This window comes from Ammospiza caudacuta, chromosome Z (genome assembly GCF_027887145.1).
Source record: "Ammospiza caudacuta isolate bAmmCau1 chromosome Z, bAmmCau1.pri, whole genome shotgun sequence".
NCBI lineage: Eukaryota > Metazoa > Chordata > Aves > Passeriformes > Passerellidae > Ammospiza > Ammospiza caudacuta.
In genome coordinates, this window is record NC_080632.1 from 64890573 (window position 1) to 64900173 (window position 9601).

Consider the following 9601-nt stretch of genomic DNA (forward strand, 5'->3'; position numbering starts at 1 on the left):
CTAAATCTGGTGGGCATTGCTGGGCCACGTCAGCCAAAAGCCAGGAGCAATTTACCCAGTGGTCAGAGCTGGTCCTTTGCTCAGTAAGGGGACAAAGGTAAGCCATCTGCTGAGTCTTGTGCTTCTTTAAAGTAAATTGGAGCACTGAGCAGCAACCCCTGCAATCCATACCCAAAAACAGAGTGGTGCTTTGTTTGGAACTCCAGTTGTGCCTTTCTCAGGTGCCTCCAACTGTTGTTTCCTTCAGGGGCTGTAGCATGGTTTGGCTGACATTAGAGTATCCCCTGTGCTTGCTTTCTGCTCATGCCTCAAAGGTAAGGGGCAAACCCAGCAAGGTGTCTGTCAGTTCTGTTTCAGACATTTCAAGTGATTTAATTTTGGGGGATTTAGGTGGAAAAAGGAAGGAAGGTGGATAGGGAGAAAGACTGGCCTCCTAAGCACAAAGCTTTACTTCTGTCCACACAATCAGGCAATTGTTTTGTTGACTGTCTTGTTGTTGTTGTTGTTGCTGTTGTTATGAATCAAATAAAAAATATACAACATGATGTGTGAACATGCTCTGCAAAAGGTTTTGAGGTGCACACAGCTTTGGTCAGAGCAGGGCAGTAGTTCTTTTCTGCAATACCCACACAGAAAAAGCAAAGAGGGACAATCTCTTGAATATCAAAATAAACAAATCTGTCCAGCCAGAAATCATCAGAGTCAATGAGGGTCTTCAAACACAAGAGGAAGAAGCCTTCAACTTGCTGAAAATGGATGGAGTTTCTGAAATGAAAACTAGAGTTCACTTTAACATGTGTATTTCACAGTACTTTTCTTCCTGTTTGCCCATAGGAATCTCTTCTGGAGAAGGTTTGGGGCTTTTTTTCAGCAGAGCTAGTGCTGACAGGAAGCTTTCTACAGAGAAGTAGACCATGAAGTCTTCTTAGGGTGGGACCTATTTGATTACAATTAGCTGAGTATTTTCTCTGTACAGCTGAACCTGTGCTGGTTGTTTTTTCTCTGCAGCCATCTCCATGCATGGACTATCCACAGGGGGAAGATGAAGCCTGCAGAGCACAGCAGAGAAGGGCAGAAACTTCCATCTTCCTTCAGATGTGTGCATAACCCACTGTAAAGTGTAAAAAAAACCCAATCAAGCAAACAAAAACCCACAGAAACAAGACAACAGAAGCAAGTAAGAATCAGAACAGATCTCAGCCACAAATCTTGGGCATTCACTTTATGAGGACCATACACATAATCTAAATACATTGTGAAAATCCCAGCAACTGGGCCAACAGCCATATGAAAAGCCATACTCACATTTTCACAGGGTGTTAGCAGAATTTTGCTGCAGAGCGTTGCCAGGTGGGAATATAATTAATTTTTGTCCTATCTCCAGCAGATTTGTTAACAGTAAAGAAACATTTAGCTCCCTGACTCTCATCTAAGACATGAAGTTTTTATTCCGGCACCTTGTGTTTCCCACTCCATGGCAAGCCATTTAAGAAGTGACATTTCTCTCAATGGGATGACAAGCTAGAGGAGTTCCAGCCAGGTGACCACCAAGACTGATGAAGAGCAAGAAGATTGTGATGGATGTGTTAAGAAATATTGGATACATATCTGAAGCTGTCTGGAGTTAACAGCTTATCACTAGTTGCTAAATCTTCTGAAGCATTGGGCTGTAAGCTGTGAACTTTCATGAAGATATCTTGAACTTTTGAGCTTTTATCTACTTCCCTGAAAGAGGGACCCAAGAGATGGCTGGAGCTGGAAGATAAGGAAGTTCCAGCTACCAGCAGAAAACAGCCTCAGAGATAAGATAAAAAAATAGACCCTCCAGAGACAATGGAGAGACATGCTGGGCAACAGGAAGACCCCAGACCCCAATATTATTGGTCTGAACTACTACATAAGTGTTTGGAAACTCAGACTGTAGAGGTATAATTGCCCAGGAATTTTTTTCTTTCAGGTTGCCTCCCCAGAGGTACCAAGCTTCAGCTCTTCCTGCTGCTGTGCAATTCAAATAAATCACTTGACTAGACTTAAAGCCTGAGATTCTGCTATCCTCCTCTGAGGGAGGTTAAGTTTCTTTATAAGATGCAATAATAACCTCATTAAGAGGAAGAATATGCAAGGTTAGAAATGGTGGGAGGGGGTGAGGGGGGACAGCAGCAAAACAGCATCAAATCAAAAATTACAGCAGTTTCTACGTCAAACTACCTGTTATTCCCCCTTCCCTCCAAAGCATCTGAAGCAGCCCATAAATGCCTAAGCAGTGACCAGGACATTTTTCACCACCCCCTGACAAACACACACAAAACACAAAAGCCAGGAACCCAGCAGGAGTTGTGACATGACCAAAACATCAAAACTGAGATAAAAGAATACCAAATAACCTGGACATTAGACACACAGAATCGTCCCTCTCACCTTCTGAAAAGAAGAAAGTGCCAAATCTTTGGTATTTGTACGCAGACAAACAGGATACACTGCAAATAGTGCTGCAACAGACATCATTCTGCTTCAAAGGCATAATTCCTCCATTTTTAAAGGCTACTTTTGTGTACTTCTAAATTATGCAAATTATAAAATCAAGAATTTTGTTAAACTCCCACTTTGCAAAATTAAGAAAATTCCAATCTGTGTTCACGGATAACCTGCACCTATTATCTTAGGACTCAAAAAAAAAAGGCAAAACATGTAATGTATTTTTTTCTGAAACAAGTTTGGGTCTGTGTTAATACACAGAGTCAGGTTATAATTCAGACTATGTCAGCTGACTGGCAGATGCTGACCTTGTTTGATCCCTCACAGCCTAAATCTTCTACATGCAAATTTAAAAGACATTTTCCTTCAGTTTTGCAGTATCTGGCATCTGAACTATGCACATCCACAACCCCTTTATGAAGAAGTTCACCTGTTTTTTATGTTGAAAGGAAAAGGAAAGTTATTAAGATACTTCTCATACTTCTTTTGGGGGGATAATTTTTTTGCAATCAAGGTTTTATGCTGAAAGAAAAAGAATATGTTCTTGGAGAAGTTAAAGTAAAATAAAAATGCTTCTCTCGGTCATGGGACCTCATCAGAACACCAGATGGGCATCAATGCACATTCTACCATCTCTCAGGATTTGGGGATGGATCGTTAAAGGGATATTGATGGCTCATAGAAAATGTGGAAACAGTCCTATTTAGAAATCATTCTACTTATGCATTACACATGCTTTGAATTTCTTTCCCCTTGCACTTTATTACTAAGGACATATGAATGAAAGTTTTTAAACAGTTCATCTGTTCTTCTTCTGCTTTCTATCCCTGAGACTCTTTTCAAATATGGAGTTACTGGCTGTAGTAGAAAAGAATGTTGTAGAAAAGGCAATTTAATTTCTTATGGGAAAAGGGGGCATAAGAGTGTCAAAAGAATGAATAGATTCTGTAATAAAGAGATGCAGAAAACATATTTTTCTTATATTGGAAAAGCATATAACAGTGACATTCAAAACTCATCCAGAGCCCCTGCTGAGGAAAGCACTTAACCACATGCTCAAATTCCAAGTGGCTGCTTATGTCCATCAAATCCAGCAGGGTGTGGGTGTCTGTCTGGAGCTCCCCAGCTGGTTAAATCTCTGCTCAACAGGGTAAACCACTCACCCAGGGCCTAAGAGAATTATTGTTAAGACATGCACTGAATTCAGACCCTAGTACTCTACTTCAGGTCTCAGTGGGGGTGTTCTAAAATCTTACTACCTAGCATTCACCTCTGAGTAATTTTTAATGAATTAATCAGCAGTCCTTTACAAAATCTTTTTCTGAATTACAGACCAATATTAACCAGACAGCCAAGATTTGAAATGTGTTACAGGAGGCAAAAAAACCAATTCCCACAAGGATCTGCTGCCCCTATGTGCTAGCTCAACTAAGAATAAAAATTATATTCTGGAAAGAGATGTCCATTAAAACACACCAACTCACTTGGGTTTCCTGGAAAATACCCAGCATTAATTCTTACCTTTCAATGATCTCAAAACATTTTTCATCAACTTCTCCTGTCACCTAATCAGGGCAATTGGAAGTTTTGTTCCAATGCAAGGTAGCCTTTTCAGCTTGCTAATAGCATTTTGTGCAACAGAAGTGTCTTTCTTTTAGGATACAGCATTCCTTTCTCCTCAAAATCCAAATTTAGAAGATTAATCCTGATACCCACACATCATATTACTATGGTCATTATCTCTGCAGAAATTATCCACCGATAAAATAGGCTATTCAACACTTATTCCATGTGATGGACCCCATCTAGAACTGTAAATCCAGGCCTGCATGAAATTATTTTCAAAGAAAAATTCCTAAGGGATCCGCATCCAAATTTCATAAAGCTTGTCTCCAGCTATAGGACCTCATCATCACAATCTTTAAAACAGGAGTTCACAGAATATTCAGATGAGAAGAGATTTTGAAATTACTGGTTTGCATTACTTATTTAGATGCCATTCCTGCATAAACATTCAACTAGTTTATTTAGAAACTGCCATCACCACCGTCATGATAATGAAAGATGTATCTCAATGCAAATTCTGTAACAGTGAAGAACTAATTCTGTTACCATAAAAGCCTATTAAAAAATCAGTCAACTGAACTGTGTTGCTCCTAATAGCTATTTAAATGGGAAATCTAATTTCAGTTTAGATTAAACACTGTATTTCAAAAGGAAAACTTCATCTAAATATAATTGGATGAAATTACTTTGAACCAGTGCCAAAGTCTACTAGTTGAATGCAGCTCATTATGGCTTTGCTCTTTGGTTGGAATAACCATTAGAACTCAAATCTCATGTTTGGTGGATTCTAAAAGGTATTTTAGTCACTTGCACAAGGGCCATGCAATCCTAATCCCTACGCAGATTTTCTGTAGCTATGTTGGTTTTTATGTCATGAGAGGACATCGTGGAGTAACAGAGACACAGACCACAGAATAGCCAAGGTTGATCTGAAGGAACAAGGAAGGTGGGAGAACCATTAATGAAGACAAAAGGTTTGCTACATCACATAGAGTAGTAAAAGGCATTGTCTAGACACAGTTCTGAACAAAACCTAACAAAAACTATCAAATTTATGAATTACAGCTACTAAAGCCAAAAGCAAAATATCCCTGAAGTGACAAGCCTGTTGAATTACACTTCATTCAGTGTTCTTGTGGGGTGCAGCAGTGTTCCAAAGCTTTAAAACAAACTGCAGTGTTCCTTCGTACTTCAGATCACATTAAATACCTTTGTACTTACAGACTCATCCCAGACAGAAAGAAAAGGTATTGCTACCAACCGTGTGGCTGATCCCAGATCACCACCTCAAATCAGACAGGGTATTTACAGAATCACAGAATGAATTTGGTTCAAAAGCATCTTCAAAGCTCATCTGGTCCAAAATCCTTGCAATAAGCAGGGCCATCTTCCCCCAGAGCAGGTTGCTCAGGGCTTAGTCCAACACCAAATGTTTTCAAGCTGGGGCATCTACCAACTCTTTGGGCAACCTGAGCCACAGTTCCACCACTCTCCTAATAAACAATTTTTTCCTTCCATCTAGTCTGAATTCACCCCTCTTTAATGTAACACTGTTACCCCCTATCCTAGTGCTACATGCCCTATTAAAGAGGCTGTCCAGCTTATCCCTACAGGCCCCCTTTAGAACTTGGAACATGGCAATAAGCTCTCCTTGGAGCCTTGTCTTGTCCAGGATGAACAATTCCAGCTGTCTCGGGCATTCCTTGTAGAGGAGATATTCCATCACTCCCATCTGCTCCAACAGATCCATGTTCTCCCAGCATGGGGGCCTCAGAGCTGGATGATGGAAGCAACACAGAGGGTCACAGCTCTGGCGTTTTTTTAGCAGTCATAAAATATCATCACTTGTCTCGTGGGACTAATCCAGGAGGTGAGTACTCAGGATACACCACAGTCCAAATTATTTAGTTCTGTCAATGACTTTGATATCATGGCTTTTTGTCACACAAAACACATTATTTTATACTTTAAATCCTATCAGAATAGTAACAGTACTCTCATTAGTAAATTGTCTTGTTTCCCTTATCCTGGTTCCTGGCAAAAAGATAACATAACTAGTGTAACAACAAAACCAAATTATTTTATGTCTGGATCTTCCCTTGTTACAGTGTTGACTGTAGCTCTAATTGGATGTTGGATACAGGCTGTTTTCTTCAAATTTAGCTTGAAAATCTGCCTAGCATTTTCAACTGAGAATTTTACTCCAGCTCTAAAGACTAAGGGTCTATCTTCCCTTACATGTGTTTCTTTATATACTATACTTCTAGAAAAAGAAAATCTAAGAAAAATATTTTTTTTCATTTTAAAATTATAAATATTTTTTCTAAGAAAAATATTTTTAAAAAATTTTTATTGTCAAAGACACACTTTTAAACTGAACTTGGTCCTGAATTTTTTCAAATATTGTTTGCTTTTAAAATTGCTCTCTATTTTTATTAGAAATAAATGCTGCAGGCGCCCATCCCAAGGGCGACTGAACTACTATCACATATTTATGGAGACAGAAATTATTAATGTTTGTGTGCTGTGGTGCACCATAGCACTGTAACAACATTATAGGGCCTTCCAGAAGAGCATGTAAAGAGATTTTTAAGAGTTTTGCTCCAAAACCAAAGTGATGGCACTAGTTCTCTGTAGAGAGTAAAATACCAGTGAGAGAAATATCAGAGCGTAATTTAAGCTGTATTTAGCTATTTATCTGCAAATAATTATCTTAACCTATCTTCTTTGACTCCCTGTATAGACAGTGGGTATTCCTCCTCAGTGGACAATCCCAAGAAGTGGGGGCAGTGAGGGTCCTGCTTAGAGTCATATTCTGGAATAACAGCTCCTTTTCCAGTCCAGAGATACCTCCCTCATTTTGGCTGCTCCTTTCCAGGCATGTTCCAACACCCCTTCCTTCCCAAGGAGCCTGAAGGTGGGAGTCATTCAGTCCACACCATAGTCAGGCTCAGCACACATCTGGACAACAAACTCTGGAAGGGATTTTTCTGATGATGTGCAGACTTCAGGGTGAGATAAGCTGCATCCAGTCCTCAGCTGATGCTCCCCGGTACCTGCAAGGAAATTGTGTGCAACAGATTGATCTGCCCTTCCCTTAGGCAATGAAATTAGGCATATGAATCCTTCCTGTGTCTTTGATTAGACACTAAGTGATATGACCAATACCTGCCAGTCACAATTCATGTTCTAATTTCATCCTCTCTGGTGAGGAACACAGGAAAGGAGGAGAGAAAGGAAGAGAAATTCTGACATTATTTAAGCCCCTGCTATGCCGTGCTTCTCTTTCCAGTGCGCGAGGGCGTATCTGGCCCGAGTGTCCAGCTAGCCGCTGTTACGAGGGAGGTGGCCGACACCCCCGGCGCATATACTGCCAGCCCCCTTGGCGTCTTGGCCTCGGGCTGAGCTGGCTACGCGGTGCGGAAAGAGGCGCGAAGGAACGAAGTCAGAGGTGACCACAGGCTGGGGGCTAACTCCGATTTATTGAAGGTTCGGTGACAGGAACAGGTAGGGAGGGTGCCAACCAGCAAGTGGCCAGGAATGAGGGGGGAGGTACAGTTTTAAAAACAAGGGGTGGAGAGAGGAGGGGAGCCCAACTAGCCAATCGGGGAAGGGTACAAACATAATTGGCAAAGGAGACGAACCAATAAATACAACATAAAGGAGGGGCCCCGGGACCACAGCCAACCACAGCCCCCAGAGAGGAGAAGATTCTGGAAACCTGGGAGGAGTGGGGGGTGATTGACTGGGCCCAGGGAGGAGGAAAAACTTACTTATAAGGAGTGTAAGGGAGGGGTGATTACATAACAAGGGGAGACTGGCAGTTGAGGGGGAAGGGGGTAACCAAGGAGACCAACAGTCAGGGGAGGCAGTGGCGGGAAAATCAGGGGAGGGAGGAACCATTTTACAGAAAATTGGGGGGAGAATACATAAAATGGGGAAATAATTGGGGAAATTAAACAACACACCACAACATCTCTCCGTTTCTTAACAAATAAAGAAAAGGAACAAAAGAGTCCATATAAACTTAAACTTCGAGGACCCGCGGCTGGTCCGGCCAATCTTCGCTTTCTTCGAGCTGGGGCTCGTCCGCCCATAGGTGGTCAGCGGGCGGCACGATTGACCCCTCCTCATCCGCAGCTACTTCGGCCTCCGAGGAGAGGTCCCCCAGCTCGATGTGCTCCTCTGCGGGCATTGTGGCATGGTTGACACTGGGCGAAGTGGCTTTTGATATCAGTCTTTGGACCAGACCGCGGATCACCATGATGAAAACTGAAAAAGCAACCAAACTCAAAACAACCTTAATAACAGATTCTAAAATAGATGTGGCCCACCCGCTCAGGCCCCAACCCTTGAAAAGGTCCCCCAGCCAGTCTGATGTCTCTTGCTGGACCTTATGGACAAGGTCTTGCAGCTTGCGTATGGATTGTCTGGCGTCCTCGGCTCGGGTGGACAAGTTCAAGCAGCAGAGGCCCTCAAACTCCTCACAGTGATGGTGGTGGAGCAGCAATAGAAAATCTATCGCTGCCCTGTTCTGGAGTGTCGCCTTCCTCGTAATTTCCTCGTCTGTAAGGAGGTCGTAGAGCGCGGCTGAAGTAAAGTTGGCTTGTTTAGCCACCCAACACTCTAGGCGGCCCAATTCACCTAGAGCCTTCGCCACCGATACCCAAGGCAATAAAATGGTAAAGGCGACGGACTTTGAATGTGACCAATGAGTAACTTCGTCGTCACAATCCTCTGTGAGATCCTTAAGATCTCTTTTGGCTCTGCCCAATTCATCTGTGACATTATTTCTTTTCCAATTAACAATTTGGGTCATGTTGGGGGTAAACAGCGTCAGCCGGCCAAAAGTGCATGGCCCTCCGACCAGGCCAGAGGGGATGCCTGCCCACGCTCGGTCTCCGCAAATTAAAAACACACCCCGAGGAAGGGAGTAAGGGGTCCGGCCAGTAGTGGTGGGGCCAAGGATTTTCAAAACCGCCTGACACCACTGCCTGGCCTGGTATTCCTTTTTCGTTTGGAGGACCACCTCACTGCCCTTCTCTACGGGGGTGATACCATAATCAAACTGAAAACAAACAGAGGCATTGGCGGAGCCGAGCAGGTGTAATTCAGTGGGCTCGGAGGTTGCAGGAGCCAGCCTGAACACTCCGTCTCTCCAGGCATTTGAGGCGTCAAAACTTGGGAGGATAGTGAGGCTCCTGGCCAAAATCGGGTAAAAGGGACGTTGGAAGGTGGGAGGGAACTCGCCTGGAGAGAATGGGATCCCCACAAGGCAAGATGACATCGGGTCCTCTGCTGCGCCGGTGTCCAGGCAAATACTATCTTGTCCAAGGGATTGAGCCAAGGCACGCCAGACGTTGACCTTGGGCTGGGGGACGACCCACGGCTCCACGGATGGTGTCAGGAGCCAGTAGGTGATTACAAAGATGGTCAGCACTCCAGGGCTTGGGGCCAGCGGTGGCAAAGCGGGGGCCATTAGGGAGATGGAACTGAAACGACAAAGAAAGGTGAGAGTATATCAAAACTATAAATATGGTTCCTCCCCAAAAAGCCAACT